Source organism: Peromyscus californicus, unplaced genomic scaffold (genome assembly GCF_007827085.1).
Source record: "Peromyscus californicus insignis strain IS unplaced genomic scaffold, ASM782708v3 Scaffold_5__1_contigs__length_169319896, whole genome shotgun sequence".
Lineage (NCBI taxonomy): Eukaryota > Metazoa > Chordata > Mammalia > Rodentia > Cricetidae > Peromyscus > Peromyscus californicus.
In genome coordinates, this window is record NW_026294573.1 from 33,610,440 (window position 1) to 33,631,766 (window position 21,327).

At 45.5% G+C, this 21,327-nt stretch overlaps 1 protein-coding gene across 8 annotated transcripts in view; it reads right to left on the reverse strand.

Annotated features, from left to right (window-relative positions):
- Positions 1–21,327, reverse strand: part of Hivep3 (HIVEP zinc finger 3) — a 428,230-nt gene that overhangs the window by 231,102 nt on the left and 175,801 nt on the right. The gene's annotated exons all lie outside the window — the stretch shown is intronic.

The window sequence follows — 21,327 nt, forward strand, 5'->3', positions numbered from 1 at the left end:
GAGAGGGAAATTGATTCCTTTAGATCATCAAATAATTCACTGTGAAAGGAAGCTTCATCTGCACTATTTATGGCATTTTAAATGACTCAATTAATAAAACTCTGTTTTCTAGAAAAATGTAGATGCATTCAACTGTGGCATCCTCTGATAGGTCAGTTAGAACAAATGCTTTACAGAATGTAACGAATCAAGTCCTTGTGTTCTTTTCTTTGTGCCAGTGCTAGAGATGGAACCCAGAGCCTTGTACATGCTGGGCAAGCACTCTACCACTGAACTGCACCTCAGTCCCTGACTTACATGCACTCCTATCCTCACCTACACACACACACACACACACACACACACACACACACACACACGCACACGCACACGCACACGCACACGCACACGCACACGCACACGCACACGCACATGCACACACACATACACATTTTCAAACTCTAGGAATTGGTAACAGCATAAAATGCAACCAGAAGAGCTGATTTTGCAAGATGCTTCCAGAAGAAAAGAAAGCCAACTCTACTGTCAAGAAATGTTACACATTAACCACGAGGCCAGTCTTTCCCCCAGCCCTCTAGTGTCCAAACCTTAGAGTACAAGGGATCTGAAATATGTAATAAGCCCATATGGATTTGGTTGGCCTAATACTTTTAAATGTCCCTAACTCTGATGCCAGGACACAACCAAGGAAAGAGACATAGGACTGTCGGGGTTTGGGTCCATAGGACCTTGGACAGGCTTATGGCTCTTCATCTGAGCCTCAGTTTCTAGCTGTGTAACCTAGGGAGGAATAAAGTCCCTCCCTCCTCTGCCACTGCCTAGGGTCACAGTGAGGCCAGAGTTAGCACAAGATGAATGCTTGGATAAATCACCTTATCCCAGGCAAGAGGACATGTGAGCCCACAGAAGACTTGGGAGATAAGGGATCTCCTCAAGGAGCAGCCACAGCACTGTGGGAAGAGGGCCATCTCTTTCTAGGCTGCCTTGCTTTTGGGCTACTTCGGACCTTGAGGTGTTCTGGAGGAGGGACATGTGGTGGCTCCCAGACTCTAGTGCATTGTGAGCAGAGGGTGAAGATCATATGAGCAGAAGCAGCACATGGGGGAGCCCCACACTTCACTTCTTTGTCCCCCCAGATGAGGCACTAGAGCCCACCCCTACCCCTTTCCAAAAGCTGCTCCTCTGTTTCCCAAACATCTCCTTTTCCTAACTCCTTGGGCTGACTAGATGCTGTCTGCAAGGTTTCCCCACCTGTCTCCCTCTTACTGTGGATAGCCTTGGGTGCCCAAACCTCAGGGAACCCAACCGGGGTGACTGACCTGACTTTACCATGGGCTAGACCGTCCAAAAGCCTGCTAGCCATTGTTGCTCGTCCCACACCCTCCACCTCCTCTCTGAGAGAGCATCACAGAGGCTGATCGCTCTAGGATTCACAGAGAGTGAATCCCTACAATATCACTCACACTTTGAGGGATCTTGGGCAAGTAATAGGAAAGCCTCAGTTTTCCTCTGTGTTAGATTGGAGGGTTGCCACTGAAGCATGTCACCTGACACCCCAGGCTGTAATGAAGATGGAAGAGATGTGTTTTACCTGGCCAGGGAGGGTATGCTTGCCTCAGCAGGCCTGAGTAAGCGCGACATCTGAGCTTTCTTTCTGTAGTACATCAGTGGGAGACAAGACTGCAGGACCATCTACCAGTGGCAGGCGCCTGCCTCAGGGTGCTGCTGTGAGCCCTGAGATTGAACATCTGCTAAGGACAACCTGACAGGAATTAGACTGACAAAGCTGACCCCTCCACAGCATCTTCACTCCCACACCCACCTTACATCTCTTAGCATGGCAGGGTGAATCATCTTTGGGTCACTGGGACAATGCTAGGGCTGCTGGGACTTCATCTCTTCTGCCAACCCGTCGACAAGGTGCTCTCCTCCCACACTCGTGTCCCTCTTCTGTCCTCATCTGTGGAATGGGTGCAGTAAACCCTCTCAGCCATGGTGTCCATGAGTTCCAATGTCATCTCTCGGTGTCCCCTCGCATGGCCCCTGACACTGCTCCATACCCCCAAGGATGTCTAGAGTATAAAAACCACCCAATCCCACATAGGCTTTGTGTTTTCCTATAGGTATGGCAGTGTCAACACAGTACCAGAGCAGGTGGCCCTGCTGTGTTTATGCCTAGCTGCCTCTTTTCCGTCGCTACTCTTGTAACCTGGAGCTGTTTAAAAGGAAAATCTGAGTAACTTAAACACAGCCCTGGAATGACCCAGTGGGTGATCTGTTAGGCCAGTCATCCACTAGGTAACTAACAAGAGAGTAGGGAGCATGGATGCATTGGATGAAGTGATGATTTGTGTCCCAGGCAGGACAGAATGGGATGGCAAGAGAGTCACTATACAGAACACCATGCCATTTTAAATGGATAAATTATTTCTAGAATTTTCCACTTTAAATTTTCAGATCGTAGTTGAACCAGAGGTAATTGAAACATGGCAGTGGGGTGCGGGGTGGGGGAGGGCACTACTCCACTGCCCTTTGATATGTTTTGCAATTAAAAGTGGAATACATTTATTGAAAAGCACAGCACCCAGCTTCCCTCTATTGGGCTGTCACAGGGCTGGCTCACTCTAAAGGACAGGTGAAGGAAAGTGACAACATGGTAGACACCTGCAGATACAAGGAAACAGAGGAGGAGAGAATGGAGGGAGGGAAGTGAAAGTCTTATCATGGAGACACCATTACAGACCCCACTGGGTACCTGTTCTCAGGCATAGTGGTGAACAGTGAGGGGCAGAGAGAAGGCAGGATCCTGGTATCTCATCTGGGGCAAGGTGTGAGCCTAGATCCATCATGTTCCAGTGTGAGAAAAGCTGGTATTTTCATTTGGAAAATGCATAGAAATGGCAAAGGAGGGCAATGCAGCCTGCTTGGAGGAGTGGGCTGGAGGGCATTCGTGATGTCTGTGGTGTCTGACTTGGTCTGAACAGGGCACGTGTGGAAGTGGTCAGGAGGTGATGGGGACAGACTTCAGGTGCAAAGGCACTTGGGTGGGATGGGGAGGACCAGGGGATAGGAGGCTCCACATGAGTAAGGCTGCAGAGGATGTACCTCTGGGCCCCTGGTGTCTTCATAACGCATGCCAGAAATCACAGCTGCTCCAAGACCAGGAGGGCCACAGCCCTCATCCCAGCACCACACACTCATAGGGCATTTGCTGTGTACTGGCTATTGTCTGGAGAATTTGATTAATATTACTGCTAAGTCTTCATGAAAACTGTGAGGTAAGACTACTTGTCCTTTAGTATACACTGGAGATTGGCTTCAGGGCCCCCAAGGACACAATCAGCAGGTAGTTCTAGTCCCTTTCATGATTGGCACAGAGTTTGAATATGTCCTGCACAAGACTCTCTGGTCTTTGAAATCATCTCTAGATGACTTCTGCCAAATGTTGAGTACATGCTAGCAAATGGCTGCTTGACTGGATCTTGATTGTAAGACAAATAAGTCTGTAACTGTTCAGTATCAATGCAATCTCCCACCCACCCCAATTCCTGACTACTTTAACCTGAGGTTGGTTGACTCTGGATACAGAATCTTTGGACAGAAAGGGTCAGTTGGACTCTTGCTAGCCTTGCTGTAAACATAAAGGAACTAGGCCCAATGAAGGCAGGCAATCTACTCATGGTCCATACCATAGCAAGTGTGAAGCTGGACTTGAACTTGGCAGCCAGGCTGCAAGACACAAGTCCCTGAGCCTTCTTCCTGCTCTCCCTATATCTCTTTCTGTTTGTCTCTCTCATCTCTGTTTTTGTCTCTGTCTCTCTGACTCTGTCTCTATTTATCTCTCTATGTCTCTGTCTCCCTCTGTCTCTGTCATCTCTCTGTCTTTCTCAACTCTGTCTTTGTCTCTGTCTTTCCCTGTCTCTGTCTCTCTGACTCTGTCTCTATCTGTCTCTCTATGTCAATGTCTCTCTCTACAGACCAAAGAGTGTCTTACCTGACCACTGTCTTTCTGGTTACCTCATGGTACAGTTTCTTTAGTCTCTGCCTCTCCAGCTGCAATCATCTTCCCCAGGAGTATCCCCCTGAGCTGGCCTTGTTAAAGTACTTGATGAGCACACCAAGACTGGTGGACTCTGGATGGGGAGAAAGCCCACAGTCCAGTCTGGGCTGGGACCCAACAATTTGTTGACTTAATCAGGCAGATGTGGAAAAGGTGTTGTCATGGTGGCTAGGTTTCTATTCCAGGTGGCCAGGCCATAATTAAATGTCCTGACCCATACACCTCCAATTACTGCACAAGAGCTGGCTTCCCGGCCAGTTAACTAGCAATTACAGAACCTTCCACCAAAATTCCAAACCACTTAGTAAAGGTCACTCTCTTTATTTTTCAGATTTGGGGGTAGAAGTGGGATGGGACTGTTGCCCAGATTACAAGTGACATCCATTATTCAAAACAGGCTTCTTCCCATGAAAAACTGGAGCTGGCACTGAGGTCCACAGGCCTCAGCGGTGGCTGCTACCAGGACTCCTGTTTATGGTGTATCACTGTATGTTAGGTGCCATGACAGGTGCTTATGTGGGATATGAATTGATTCTTATGAAACTTGAGAGCCGAGTCTTACTGTTTCTGTTTATATAGAGGAATAAGCGTGGTCACATAACTCTACTTAGAGGATTTTGAATTTGTTCTCAGGTCTATTTACCTCTGAACAATAGGCTTTGCTATTAGCATGACAAAGCTAAGAAATCTAGGCTGGAGCTCAGAATAGGGCTGGCTCTGTGCTGTTCAAGAGATACTGAGAAGTCTCAACATTCTTCGATTCTGGCTTATCCTTGAAGGCTCGATTGATTTGAGGGTCTCATCAGCTTCTGTAATGATTACCATGTTGGAGCAATGAGCCTTCTCCTTTGATAGCTGAGATATACTTTTATATTAACTAGAGAGACTTGGGAAAGTCCAAAGACTGTAAAGCCTCGGAAGAGAAACAGCAGGTACCAAAGATACGGCCTTTACTCTTCCACTTGCCCTACAATGCTCCTGGCAGGCTTGACCAATCAATAGCGATGGACCAGGCCCTTTCTCAGGGCAGCTGCTTCCTCTCATGGGCTGAAATAGACCAGGAGAGGAAAAGTACTCCTCCCCCATCCTTCTCACTGGCATATGGTAGCTACAATTCCTATGTGCAAATATCTGAAGTCTGGTTTGACTCATGATTATTTTCTAATTTATGGATTTATTTATGTTTTATAAAAGCATCAAGTCAAATGGAATTTGAAAGTATATCTAACTCATTCTTAACGGAATAAATGTCCCTGTAGTCAGAAACATCCCTGAAAATCTAGAGTATAAATAAGGTTAATTATGAGTACATCCCTAGGGCCTGCACAATAGATTCTCAACAAGCTTATAGGAGATGAGCGGGGGTGGGTTGGGGGCAGGGGAGGAAGTGAAAGACTGAGGGATGGAGGGGCTCTGAGGACAAACTGCCAACATCACCAGCCCACCAGTATTCACACCTGCCTGGAGACTGTCCCAAGCCTATAAATTATTATTCAGATGCCTTGTTCCAGAGGAGAAGTGTCCAAACAATATGCTCATCTGGTGAGGAGGAACTGCAATGTGCACTCCAGATGCATGTGGGTGCATCTCCCCACACCACAACTGGGCTGACTTATTCCAGTGTGCAGGACCAAAAGCCAGCCTCAAGCATTTCACAGCCCGGCCTCACCCAACACTTCAAAGACAGTCTCCCAGCCACCCACAAGAACTGGATGGGTTGGGTAATTGAAGAAGTCCACATATCCATGGGTCTGAAACAGCAGGGATGGTTCTTTGGCTCCTGAGCAGGGCCTAAAACAACCCTTTCAATTGCTTATCCCAACAACCAAATCACACAGAGCAGATACAATGTGCTACCCATTCTGTGTAAGAGAGCGAATGTCCACAGCACTGAAGTGGCAGGGACTACAGTTGATTCCGATGCTCCACTGGGAACAGGAAGACCCCATCTAGATGGAAGACAGATGCCAAATGTCCACCCTGGAATCCTTGCTTTCTATCTGTCACTACCGTCTCCCTGAAGTCTCCATCTAAGAGGAGAGCACTGTCCTTTGCAATCAATGGCTACTTGGGTGGGGACTGCCTGCCAGCCCCAGCAAGAGCCTGGTCTTCAAACTGAACAGCTTGCCTGCCCCAGCTCTTTGTAACCCAGTGGAGCTCTCCAAGGTACTGACCCTCATTCTTGTCTGGGGCCTCGTTGTGAACAGGGATTATTCAGAGTCGCAGCTATGTGGTCGTATTCTTTAAAAATGACTCAGCACCGAACCACTTGGGTCATTTAAGAAGACGCTGTTGTCAGTTTCACCCCCATAGGTCTTTCTGAGAAGCCAGCTGGCCTCTGTGGCATGTGGGTCATAGACTGTCTTACAACAGCCCCACAGCTTTGATGTCACCATCTTCATCTTGAATCTGCCTTACACCTTGGCTGTGTCCCTTCCCAGTCCCTGCCTATCAACGCCAGATGTCCCAAATGACCCTCTGCAGCCCTCACAGGGCACTACAGCTGGTTATTGATTTGTTCCCTCTTCCTGCTTGCCTCAGTCCTGAGCTGCTGCAGGGTCTGGCCAACTGGGGCACTGCCAGCCAGTCATCTGGACTGTCTTCCTCATGGTGGGGACAGTGGCCCCTGCTGTCTCCTCTGAAGGACACATATCACTGCCAACTCCAGGAGCTGTGCTTTCTGCTTGCTTGCTGTCTGTTTACTTTGTTTATTAAAAGAGCCTGGCAGACTCTGGGTTATCTTCATCATCCCACCCCACAGAAATCAACAACAGTGAATCTTTTAAACTCACTTTGCTCTATTCTAAGGGCTTCAGATGCATTTGTCTCATTGCTAATCATCCACTCTATAAGGCTGTGCTGTCATTGTCCCCGCCTCATGGATAACAAAGGAGGGATAGGCTGAGGAGAGCACAGGGACACACACACACACACAAAGAGGTTTGTGATTCACCCAGGTAGCTGGCTGGACATAGAAAACCTACAGTGCACACACAGTTTGGGCCCCTCCAAAGATGTCCTCCTCCCCCGCCAATATGCTGAGGAGGTTGGGGAATGGCAAGATGCCAGGAGAAGATAAGAAATACAAGTTGAGAGAACCCTTGGGCGGGTGTGTGTGTGTGTGTGTGTGTGTGTGTGTGTGTGTGCGCGCGCGCGCGCTAAAATAAAGTCCTAAAGGAAGGTCAATTCACACAATAGAAGCCATTATACTCACAGAGATACTCCTTTTTGAACACCTAACTTGGAGTTCGAAATGGGGCTTATTTTAAGGACCAGCATGCAGAGGTCCAGGGAAGCCCCCAAATGCATATGTTATAAAGAAGGGTGGCCATGGGCATCGGCTTGAGAAGATGGACATTCTGAAAAGCTGTTTGTTGTTAGCATAAAGAACCCCGAGATCATAGTTCACTAAACCAAACAAGCCCAGTCATTAAACTGTTTACTGCTTAGAATAAGCACGGTTCACGTCCATGAGGCTGCCCAGTCCGCCCTGTAGGGGGAGCCAGAAGCACTCCTTCCCTTTGCACAGGGCCTTCACCAAGCGCCTGCAGAAGGAGCACAAAGGTCAAATTCTGCAAAGGCTGAAAATGGGCAGGTGTTTCACAAAAAGCCACAGACTGGAGATCACTTGAGCATAAAGCTGTCTGAAGAGACATCTGAATTCTGACTAGCCGGCAGCTTCCTTACCCTCCTCTGTAACAGCTGGACCACATCTGTGTTGTGTTCCCATCTGGACACCTTATTTTCAGAGTGGTGGTGACAAGTTTGTCCAGAAGGGAAATTAGCAAATATCAAGACAAGACTGATCAGCAGGCTGGAGGGGATGGGACCTCAGATCGGTTTTTGTCTGAGAACCCAGCACTCTAATAGTTCCCCACTTGCAAAATGAGAACACACTTCCCTTAGAGACACAATCTGAAGACAGATGAGCAAGGCTGTGGAGGGCCTCTGCTCCCAGATGGAGGCAATGGGGATGATGCAGGGGCCCAGTACCCCCACAGCCACTCAGAGTGGAGCAGTTTCCTGGCCCTGGGTGAACTTAATCATGGTCACAAATACTTCAAGGCCTCTGAGATTCTCTGAGCAGCTGTCTCCAGGCTCTGAGCCAAACCTTTCACTTTCAAGATGAGGACGAATGCTGAGGCTCTGGTTTCTATGTCTGGTAAAAACTAAAAGAGGCTTTGGATCCAGTCATCCAGACCCTAATACAGAACTCCCTCCATCTGGCCAGTATGGGGGACCATTCTTCATCAAACATGGCTTGTCTTTCTGGTAATACGGAAGCCTTTCAAGGCGGCTGGAAAATGATGACTCATATACCTTCCAGGCAGCCTCCACTAGCTGGTCCTCTGGTCCTCTCCAACACACTGAACAAGATGCAGAGGCATAAAGTAATCCAGAGAGACCATGAGCCTATGTACTCTCTCAAGCCACTAACAGGGATTTAGGTGTTACTTCTCCCCAGGACCCTGTGAACAGAGGCTGGAAATCTGCTCTTGACTGCTGTCTGTATAGTCATCATTCAGTACCCACAAGGGATTGGTTCTGGGGCCCCCCCACCACCACCACACAAATCTCAAGTCCCATATATAAAATAGTACAATACTTTCATATAACCTATGCACATCTTTGAAATATACTTTAAATCATTTTTAGATTATTTTGGCATCTAACACAATGTAAATGTTATACAATCGCTCACTATACATTATATATGCAACCATGTATGTGGAGGGGGTACAGCTAAGGAGTAATGAGTGAGGGAAAAAAGATAGTATATATTCAATCCAGATAACTCACTGTTGTTTTTCTAAATATTTTAGATCTGCTGATGGTTGAACCTGTAGATATAGAACCCGAAGGTGTGGAGAGCAAAGCATATATTTCTTAAAAACCAAAGCAGAAAACTTCAGTTCACAGGGCATCAGATAGGAAAGGCCAGGGGTCTCTGAGAAGCATGAGAGACCATTAAAAAGGCAGAAAGTGGAGAACCCACACACACTTTCTATGCCACAACATGAGCATTTCCTTTTGGATTCCAGCGCACAGCCCCAGGTCTGAATACTAGGTCTGCATGGCCAGCCTGCACAGGAGGTCCTGCAGCAAGGATCCTGTCAGTGCTGCCTACAGCCCCAGCATGGGCTCATGCGGTAGAGGCACAGTTTCTTCCTACCATCATGCCCTGAACTTTCTCATCTAGGGCTCCAGTGCCTTCCTGCAGTTAGTCACAGCTGCCCATGCCCTGGAGTTCTCTGAACTCTGTCCCTCAGTGCCACACCCAGTGCATTCTCTAGCAGAAGGGGTTTCATTTCTTGACATGCTTGCATTCTTGACCTTGCACACTAATTCTGCTGCCCAAGGAAAATCTTCAGAAGACACTGGATTATGAGAGCCAGGAAGACAGACTCCCTTTTTTTTTTTTGTCATGTATGTAATTCAAGCTCCAATATGTCATGTCTTTGAGGTTTTGGAAAGCCAACTGCAGAGGCCAAAGATGAGAGAATACCCCTTAGCCAGCACTCAGCATACACCAGGCGGGCATGAGCTCTGTGCTCACACCATCAGAGCTGGAGTGCAGAACTTCAACAGAACCCAGTTCTGTGAAGATAAACCCTACCCCTGTCCCACTCATGTATTATGCTCAACCTCTCAGTGAATGTTCAGGGCCACATTGGTGGTTAGTGTATTCCCATTTCACAGATGAGGAAAGGCAAGCCAAAGAAGGTTGAGAGGAGTCACATGACCTGGACTCACATAGCTAAGCTGAAAAGACACAGAACTAGAACTTGGTGTCAGGTCTCAGTTCCCCAAGGCCGGTATCTCTCACAAGACTTTAGTCAGGAAGCTTACAGGACCTGAGTGAATCAGTTTTCCAAACTCTATTTTGAATAAAAACTTGTCCTGAAATGCATTGGGTTCAGTTCTTGAAGCCTCTCACAGCATGCTAATCTCGTAATTATTATTCATATATCACTATTTTGTACTGCAGGCCCATACGAAAATTTTATTATGCATTAATATTTCCATCCCATGGACATTAGTGGAAGCAAAGAAGTTAGTTCCCATTTTCAAATGGAAAGCTACTTCTTTTTAAAAGCATTTCTTTCCATAAATCCATTCACTCAACTGTCTTGTTTTTTTTTTCCCAAAAGCATTTATTGTCTACTGTATATATAGTGCTGTTCTGAGGTTTGGGGATATATCAGTGACTGAGACAGAAAAGCTCTCTGCTAGGACAGAACTTAGATCTAGCATAGGACATGGACAATAAACACAGGACATAAATGAGTAAGATGGTTCCAGATAAGAAATGACCTGGGGAAATAAGGTAGGATTTGGGGGTGGGGATAACAAGAGTGACATTTGAGCTGATACTTGATGCCTGCCAGCTGAGAAGAGCCAGCCATAAGAAGATGAGATGGAAGAAAGTTCTAGGCAGAAGAAACAAGTGTGGAGTCTCCGAGATGAGAAAAGGAGTGGGGTGGCTTCCAGGACTCAGTTTTCTAAGGCAAGCACAGGAAGTTAGATGGGTAAGCACGCCAGGCCTAGAAGGCCATGAAAGAGATATAGGTGCACCATGCAGTCAAGGCTGAGAACTAAAATGGCTTTTAAAGTTAAGCTGCCATATACCAAGGCATATAACTAGTCACCGGTGGGTTTCTAGAGTGAGTCCCCTGATAACTGGGGAATGAGTCATGGTAGCCCTAGAGTCAGGGCCAGAAGCAGGAAGAGGAAAAATGTAGAACCACTGTTGAACTCAGGTCAGGCAGAGTCCTTCTGTGCTTGAGACTCTCCAAAGCTCCCATGGGAGCCTCAGAGGCAGGAAACACGTGCAAGTGAGGAGGAGAAGCGTTAGTGCCAGCACTGGGGGGAGTCTTAGGTGGCATCCACACAGCAGCTGTGGACTCAGCTCCCCAACTGGCAAGGCAAGCAGCTCAGATGTTTTGCCTACTTCAAATCAAACCCAGAAAGCAAGGGTTTGTGAAATAACCACAAACACCATCCATCCCCACAGCACTTCTTAGCAATTTAAAATAGGCTCTTTTATGTGCCAGTCTCCTGGGAAACCAGGGAGAAAGATGGGCAGGCACATGCATTCCTCACCATGCCCTCTGGCTTTATCTTGCCAGGCTTTGCCTGCACTAACACTGTCCCCGAGAGACCTTACCTTTCCAGCTCTTACACTAGCTCCTGTAAGAAGCCTTGCTGATACACAATCCCCATCCATGCTGCACCAGTGACCTTGAAGTACCCTTCTTTATAGCATTTATTGCACCATGTGCATCCCATGGCTCACATGTCCTCCACCCCCTAACCTTTGGCAAAGATGGCCATCCACCATGGGTGGCTGGAACCATCACAACCCTTAATACAGGGTGGTTGGTGCTGAGTACTTGTTGCTAAACCCATTGCCAGCTGAGGTTTTCTTGCACTGCCGAGATGATGGCAAAGCCGAGACTATGCCCAGGCTTCTGCTCACAGCTTCAGCCACAAGGAATGCATACTACAGCTGGGTCGGGAAAGGAGGCCCTAGAGGCTTGGAGGTGGAGCGGTAATTTGGAATTGAAGAAAATCAAGCTTTGAGGGGAGACTGCTCAGAAGTGGGATGCTGCAGAAATGAAAACATTGACTGCTGGGTGTCAAAGCTAAGCAGGGGAGGTGGAAAGACCAGAGGAGCTTTGCATATTCAGCTAGGGTTGTCAGTGGGATCCCAGGTCACTGAGAGGACCTGTGGGTCCATGCTCCACTTAGACATTTGCTGGTAATTACAGCCATGTGGCAGTGGTGACCCCACACTAAAGTAGGTGGAATGAAATGAGAGCTTTCATCAGTTCTAGAAAAGTCCTTTGAAATAAAATGAACCCTGCCCTTTAAGAACCAATGTGTCTTCTACAGTGCCAGTAGGATGTCCCCTGGGGCACTTTCTGGGACACATCTTTCTTTCAAAGTATCCAAGCCTGGTCTTGACTGAGGATGGGGAACTAATTTCTCCACAGCCCTAATTCTGACAGCTTGAGCTGAGTGACCATTAGATTAGTGTTACTGTCCAAAGAAGGGCAACACACAATGCCAGAGATCCACAAAGCCTGAAGACTATCTGTGATGTCCGAGCACCACCCAAGGCCAAATTCTGGACTATAGAAGGAGCTCCGGAGGAGCCATCAGGAAGTAACAATATATTCAACAGAAAAGCAGTAGCCCGTGGGGATGGGCCATGCACAGAGGGAAAATACAAATTGTTGTGGGATGTTCTGTATGTTACATGTGTTGCTCTGATTGGGTAATAAATAAAACACTGATTGGCCAGTAGCCAGGTAGGAAGTATAGGTGGGACAAAGAGAATTGGGAGAAGTGGAAGGCTGAGGCGGAGAGACCTGCCAGCCGCTGCCATGACAAGCGAGATGTAAGGTACTGGTAAGCCACGAGCCACGTGGCAACTTATAGCTTAATAGAAATGGGTTAATTTAAGATAAAAGAAATAGATAACAAGAAGCCTGCCACGGCCATACAGTTTATAAGTAATATAAGTGTCTGAGTGATTATTTTATACGTGGGTTGTGGGACTGTGGGGGTTTGGTGGGACCTGGAGAGAAGCTCTCCAGCCACAAATGACGCCCAATGGCTCAAGTTTTCACCTTAAACCACAGCCATTTACTGAAGAGGTCCCATACACACTAGGAATACAAAAATGCCAAAATAACCTCAATGAGATGCTACTAAACTCCTATGGTAAATGATGGTTAGGCGGGCTAACCAGTGAACAGAAATCTCCGTACCCTGATGGAGGGAGAATGCAATCTAGCAGGGCATTGAGCTAAGTGATCTTCCCCATGACCCCAAAAGTTCACTCCTGGATGAAAATCCCACAGAAATACTCACAGAGCTCTGTCAGAGGCCGTTGGTGAAGAAATTCACACTGTTTCACAAAATCAGGAGTTAAAGGTAACCTGCTGGGGGCGGGGTGGAGGGGAGAGCGGAGGTTATGGCACAACTATGATCACAGGCTGTCACCGAAAGCCATGTGCTAGATGTGAGGCAGCCTGGAGAAGGTTGATACATGACACCAAATGGAAAGGAACACAGCCCGTGTCATGTGACAACGTTTCATTGCATGGGTAGGATCAGGTTTCATGTCCAGTACACAAGCTAAAATCAGGAACTTGTAAATATCGTTGCCCCACCCCCATCCCAGTACATGGAAGATCCTCCCCACACCTTCCTGACAATCCCTCCACTTCTTAACGGGTGGAGCCCCAAGGTAACCCAGGCAAGAAAAGGGAGGGGAGATGCTTTGAGTGGTCCTCAGACAAGCTCAACTAGAGAGAGTAAAAAATCCTAAGGCAGAAGGATATAGAGTTAGAGGCCAGCCTGGATAGCACAGTCAGTCCCTGCCTGGAATAAACCAATCCAAAATGAAACAAGTTAGTCAGCAAAACCTCGTCTCAAAATCCCATTGCTTAGTGAAGGAGGCATCTTGGGCTGAGGGGCCAGGAGCTGCTTATCTCCATTTTACAGAGGCAGGAGCAGAGCTGGGAGAGACTTTAAGCAGTTTGCCTCTGGGCACTCAGCAAGTAATATGCTTCATATCTGGCATGAAAATTGAGGCAGCTGGATTTAGAGCCCATATTCTTTGTGTCTTTGCTGGATTTCCTGTGTGCATACACACACACACACACACACACACACACACACACACACACACACACACACACACACATGTATGTGCTAAATTCCCTCTTACCAACAGAAATGCTCAGAGTCTATTCAGAAGAATACATTGTGCCCACACCCAGCTCTGTCTGCCCTTTGCTATTTAAATCGCAGTAGTATGGCTGTGTTTTTGTGTCCACCCCAAACTTGCTCTGTCCCCTAAGGGTTCTTCACCTCCTGCTTTTCTGACTCAGTTGCCCCTTTGTCTTTATTCTCCATTTTGTTAGTTTGGTCTTGAGCAGTCCCTTGGGACCTCTTTGCATTTACTCTTTTGGGTTTTCTTTTCTCTCCAAACTCTCTCTTCTTTTCACATGCAAACATTTATAGCTACACATTTCCCTGTTAGAACTGTTGTGCCATTTTTAGCTAGTTTCAAAATGCTCCATTTTCATTATCATCCCTTTCAAATGTATGATTTTAAGATTTCATGGTGGGTTCATTAATTATTTATAAGATTTTTTAAATTTTCTAACCTAGGAGCTGGAGAGATGAGTCTGCAATTAAGAGCACGTGATGCTCTTGCAGAGGACCTGGGTTTGGTCCCACATGGTGGCTCACTATCATCTGTAACTCCAGATCCAAGGGATCCAAAGCCCTCTTCTGGCCTCTGTGGTACCAGACATACATGTGCTGCACACACACATGCAGACAAAACACTCATACACATACAACATAAAAATAAATAAAACTTCAATGTTTTTAAAGTTATCTGGGGTAATCATTGATCCTGTTAACTGCTTTATGGTCAAGGATGTATGTGGTGTTGAGGTTTTATGGTTAGGGAGATACAGAGTACTAAGACGTTTGAAACATTTTGAAATTTTTGCAAATGTTTTCACATGCTTAAAGAACAGGTGCTCTCTTGGTAACAAAGGCAGGACTTGCATAAATACTGTAGATCAAAGGGTGGTCAATGTCCCAGAAGGAGCTGGGATAGCAAAGATGTTCAGTCTGTGACAGACACTCAATACTGCCATTATAGAGCAGAGGCTGCCATGGTCAAGTCTCTCAGAAATGAATGTGACTTATTCCAACAAAACTTTATTAACAATAACAAACAAGTAGGGGGTTTGCCCATAGGCCATCATCTCCCTATTTCTGCTCTAGATCAAGCTTGTTAAATGATGCCAAAAATGTTCTGCATGCCTGATAACCCTTTTTTGTCTGATGGTGTTTGGAGAGTCATGTTTAAATCCCCCTTTATAATGATGGACTTGCCAAGTTCTTGTCTAGCTGCCAGGTTACATCTATGGATTCTGAATTTAATTCATGAGGGCCAAACAAGTTCAGAACTGTTACAGATACTCTATGAAATGGTTTTTATTTTCAATTCCTGTGACAACTGTAGGTCCCAGCTTGTCTGAGACAGTCCAAGTTAATACATGTTTTTACATTGTACAGTATGTATGTACATGTGTATATTGGGAATCAAATCCAGGACCTTGCCCATGCTAGGCAAGCATTCTACCACTGAGCTGTATGCCCAGGCCACAGGGCTTACTAATTAATAACATATCTATATAAATGCATGTCATCCTCATAGATCACACTAATCACACTCCTGTTAACTCTGAGAGGTAGCCATGTGAACAAAAGGCTACAAAGTCACCTTTTCTCTCCACAGAGTTCCTGGGAGACAGGCCATTCTCTGCTGATAATACCATTATTGAGACCAGTGACACTTTGGGTAGTTTCTGATTAGTAGGTACCCATGCATTCAAATTCAAATGTTTTAAGCAATTATTTTATACTTATTTGCCTCTCAAAGTTTCTACTCTTGTTTTAAGGGATAGCCTCGTGGAAGCGGAAGTCAAATAAACCCTTTCCTCTACAAGTTGTTTATGGTCATGGTGTTTATCACAGCAATAGAAGCCCTAACCAAGACAGTCTCCAAGGACATACTCTCAATGACCTGTTTCCTTCTGCTCAGCTACTCTCCTTCTAAAGTTTCTAGGACCTCCCCAAAGAGTGGCACCAGCTGGGGAACCAATTACCCAGCCCAGGAGCCTCTGAGGAGCGTTTAATATTCAATCTCGCACTGATAGGTATTTACATATCTGGGCATATCAAAACAGAAAGGTCATAACAAAAATGCTACATGAAGGGAGTGTCCCTATTCCACTAGCGTCTCCTGGGAGCACCATTGCTGTGTGGCCCACTGCAGTAAGCCACATCTGACTCTCTCTGCACCATGTCTACCTTGTTCATGGTAGCAGTCATGTGGTCTTTGCCCCACTGTGGCAAGAATGTAGGTATTTTCCAAGTGCAATCTCCTACCTTGTCTTCCTTGACAATCATATTAGCTTCTCGGGGCCACGACAAACATCACAGCAGCTGTCTCCTGAGCATGGGAGCCCAAACCGGGGTCTCTGAGTTGTTCAGTTGGGGTTTCCCTGCTTGCCCTCACTTTATGCACACCGGAGCATGAGTGAGAAACTAGCTGCTGTCTTGTTGCTGGGACCAAATCCCTGTCAAAGCCACCAAAGGAAGGGAGGGTTGATCATGCCTCACAGTTTGAAATCAAAGTCCATTGTAGCAGGGGTGCCATGGTGGCAGGAGCCAGAAGTGGCTGGCAGTGATGGATGCTGGTGCTCAACTCAGTTACTCCTTGTAATATAGTCTTGGACCCAAGCCCACAGAATGGTCCTGCCCACATTTGGGATGGGTCTTTCCACATCAATTAATGTAATCTAGGTAACTGTACACATGAATAGACCTCTGGACCCTGTCACATTGACAGTTGATACAAGCCATCATAGCAACCCTTTCACCCTCTCTTTAGGAGACTGGATTCAGTGACTTCAAAGCTCCTGCCCACCATACCTTCTCTTCAGAATAACCAGCTCCCTTCGACAATCCAGATCTGGCCTGCAGGCCTTACAGTCACCTTGACAATCCAGATCTGACCTGTGGGACTTGCAGTCAGACAACTCGGCATCAGATTCTTTCTTAGTAAATTTAACCTTTTAATCCAGAATCCTATTTGGAGACTTGTGTCTTAATTATACATTTTAACGCTTCTCTTTATGCTTGACCATAAGAAATTTAAATGTACCCAAAGTGTAAAGTTAAACTCTGCTGAATATAACCAAAGCTTAAAATGTTTAAACGTCACCCACCCCCAAACACTTGCTATTGCTCAATATTCTAGTGCTACCTGATTTTCATGCCCCCAACTTTGTGGTTCTTATTTGCTTTAAAAAATGAATACTTATTTATATGTGCTTATGTGTTCATCAATTCCTTTCCCTGGTGTTATTTTCTCTTTCCTTCATAGATTCAGCTTCCTTCATCCTAAAGTTTATTCTGAGATATGTCTAATTTCATCCTTTTATTCCTGTGGTAGGTTAGCTGGGTATAATAGTCCACAATGACAGTGACTTTTCCTCAGTAACTCAGGTAGAGTCCCATAGGGATGATATTTTACTATTGTGATATTTCTGTTACCTATTCATTTTTATAAACAACATATTCCTCATGTTATTTTGAGTTTTTTCTTTCTCTTCAATATTCTACAATGTCATTATGATATGCTCAGTATAAACTATTTCCTTTCTCTTGACAGGTATCTTCAGTTGCTAAAATATATTGGCCATTATTCATTTATATATTGCTCCTCTTCTATTTCCTCAAATCTTTCCTTTGGGAACTGTCAGGTAGACATATTCTATACATGTTTTTTCCATATATGGCATTTTTCCTCTTCCTGAGCGACACTTCTGTTGATTTGATAATTTCTTCAGTTCTACCTTCTGAGCTTTTTTTTCTGTGTCTTGGTTAGATAATTAATTCAGCTACTGATTTTTAACATCATTAACTACGCTCAGATATAAGCACTAACTTCACTTCAGGTAAAGCTAAGTTTCCTTTTTAAATTTTTTAAAAAATAATATTTGTTATTCTGTGTGTGTGTGTGCATGCATGTGTGTGTATGTGTGTGTATGAGTGTGTGTGGGGGGGGGGGGTCAGGGGACAATCTTTGGGAGTCAGTTATTTCCTGGGTTCCAGAGATCAAACTCAGGTCATTAGGCTTGTGAGACAAGTGCTTTACCCACCGAGCCCTCTCGCTGGCCCAAAGGTGAGTAGATTTCTATTGGGTTGACCCTCCTTTACTATATATTCAAAAGACAAAAAATATAATTAACAAGAGCCCAGAGATAGCAGACAGTGAAAACTCAAAGAAGTTGGGCTCTGTGGGGAGCTGGCACTCAGAAGAGGTGGTTGATGCTGTCAGTCTCAGGTTCTTATGGAAGCGACAGCATCTTGGGGGGGGTGCTGAAATTCTAGTAGTGACAACAAGAAATGAGGCATAAATCACAGAAGATGCACTGTCCAACAGCACAGCCCTAAATCTTGTGTAAAAATTCTCCTAAAATCTCTGAACCCTGAACCATGAAAATGCAAATCAGGTCCCAAGAAATTTTCTTAAAAAAAAAAAAATCAATGGCTGTTATTCCAATTGCTTTCCAAGGCACTGAGTTTTTCGCACCCAGTGAAGTGAACTGCCTCCTGAAATAACAAGCAAATTCAGAACCCGGTCAGAAGAACACGAAAGAATCTGCGGTGGTTCGTTCTTGTACTCCCAACACTTGGGATGCTGAAGCAGTAGGGTTGCCATGAGTTTATACATAGTGAGTTGCAGGCTGCCCTGAGCCACACCCAAATCCCACCATTAAAAAATGTGGAGTTTCGCCGGGCGGTGGTGGCGCACGCCTTTAATCCCAGCACTCGGGAGGCAGAGCCAGGCGGATCTCTGTGAGTTCGAGGCCAGCCTGGTCTCCAAAGCGAGTTCCAGGAAAGGCGCAAAGCTACACAGAGAAACCCTGTCTCGAAAAAAAAAAAAAAAAAAAAAAAGTGGAGTTTCTACTGCAAAACATTACCAATATCCCTGACTTTTGATATATTTGTCAAATATGAAGAAAAACCCAAACCAGAACAAAGACAATAGAAACTGACATGAAGATAACCCAGCCACTAGAATTAACAGACAAGAATTTAAAAGTAGTTCTTATAACCATATTCACTGATGTATGATTCAAGGAAAATAAACTCACAATGAATAAGAGGATGGAAAACATCAACAAAGAAGCCTGAACTGCCAGAGAAGAACAAAATGACAACTAAGAAGTTAGAAAGCATGGTGTCCTCAATAGAGATTCGCTGGGCAAGCTTGACAGTTTAAGAGAAACCTCAAAGGGAAGAGTCAGTGGATGAAAAGATAGATCATTAGAAACTGTCTAATGTCATGAACATAAAGGGAAAAATAGGAAAAATGACAAGAAAGAACAAAAGAATAAAACCCATACAGAGCTTAAGGAAAAATTAGAAAACCCAATCTCTGTATTAGGAATGAAGGCAACTCCGAGGGCTGAAGAGGTGGCTCAGTGGTTAAGAACAATTGTTGTTCTTCCTGAGGACCCAGGTTCAGGTTTCAGCACCCACATGGTGGCTCTCAAACCATCAGCAACTCTGATCCAGGGGACCCAAAGACTTCTTCCAGCCTCTGTGGGCATTAGGAACACATGTGGTGCATAGACACATATGCAGGCAAAATGCCCACATACATAAAATAAAAATAAATAAAAGAGAGAGAGAGGGAAAGCAACCCCAAACCTGCTAAGTAAAAGAAACAGACCTAAGTCACATATTGTACAAGCTCATTCAAGTGAAATATCCTCAAATGGCAGGTTCACAGCAGCAGAAAGAATATCAGAGGTTAACTAGGGCTAGAATAGGAACAGAGATCAAAGACAATGTGACTAGAGGGGCGGGGCTTGGTTAGCTTACTGCTGACCCTCCGCACTATGGCCCCAGAACAGCCTGTCCATCCCCACAGCTCCCACTAGTTACTGTAATTATCTGTTTAACATCAGCCTTTCCCTGGTAATTGATAGTTTTTGAGGACAGACATATTTCCAAATTGTGTTTGGTGGAATCCCAAGTCTCAGCCTGGTACCCAAATACAAAGTCTAGGCTTAACAAATACTTATTAGATGGAATTGGGTTTCTCATTCTCGCTGGTGAGCCCTTTGGGAGAAGTGGCAACTCCTTAAGTTCAGACATGTTTTCCTAGAACAAGTGTTTCAGTACCTAGTCTCCCCTGCTCCACTTTCTACCCGAACGGACAACTCAAGCACACTGTACCATCTTTGTCTCTCCCCCGAGTGTGACTCTTGCTCACACTGTTCTGCCCTTTGCCCTTCTGCACTCTTGCTCACACTGTTCTGCCCTTTGCCCTTCGGCAGTCAGTCTGTGACCTCTCCTACGTCTTCCTACCGAGTCGTTCATTGCCCTCCACTCAGTCTGACTTGCTGTCTCAAGGTTCTGCGTACCAACTACATCCTTTTCCTGCCTTGTGTCCATTCCTGTTCATCCCCCTGTTCATTACCTCATCTTTCTCTCTTGTTTCATAAAGTCCACGTTTTCATGATTTTCTTTATGTGACCCAAGAAGTTGGCTTAGAAACCCCTTCTCTGTGGACTGGAATGACCGTTCCCCCAAATGTGCTGTCTTTCTTTTTACTATTAATGTTTACATATTCGTTTCACTCTTTTGACATGGAAGCAGGAAAAGTGAACCAGATTTTTTTTTTTCTAGATCTTGTGCTACTATAACAAAATACCATAGACTGGACATTTTATAAACAACAGAAATGCATTTCTTAGAGTTTTGGATCCCAGGAAGCCCAAGATTAAGGTTCCTGCTGATTCAACATCTAGTTAGGACTTGTTTCTCATAGACGTATCTTCTGTGTTAATTTGGAGAGGGAACATTCATTTAGACTGTGGCATTTTCTTTCTCTTTCTCACCCCCTACCCACCGACTGCTTCATTTTGGTTCATATCTGAGCTTGTTATGCCTCATACATTATGGCTATCTTCTCCTTAGCGCTCTTATTATTTCCTTAGAACTGGAAGTGGAGAGCCGGGTGATGGTGGTGCATACCTTTAATCCCAGCACTCGGGAGGCAGAGACAGGTGGATCTTTGTGAGTTCAAGGCCAGCCTGGGCTACAGAGTAAAGTCCAGGAAAGGCTCCAAAGCCAAACAGAGAAACCCTGTCTCAAAAGAACCAAAAAAAAAAAGGGACCAGAAGTGGAAAGATGGATTCTGCAATTCATCCAGACCTAGGCTGGGCGTAGGACACGGGAAATCTCCATGCACACCTACTCTCTAAGCACCATGTTCTAAATTTGTCTATCCACCTATCCTAGGCCATGTCCCTAGGTGAGCTGTACATGCAGCCTGTGTGAATCACTGGCTTAAGGATACTCAGCCCCTCTGATGTGAAGTTGGCCATCTTCATCTGTATGTCACTGCCTAACATGCAATATCTTAAAAGGACTACCACTTTTCCCATCCCAGTTTTGTGTGTTAGTAAAGTGTAGGGTTCAGGACAGTCAATCTCTGCTTTGTGTGGTATGGCTGTGGCTGCCTGGTGTGGTTCGGAGGGCCTGATGTCCTCACCCACAGACTGGTACCCAAAGTTTCCTCTATGAGACTTTACATTGCAGTTGGGTTTTGGGAAAACTAAAGTGGAGCTGCAAGGTCTCAAGAG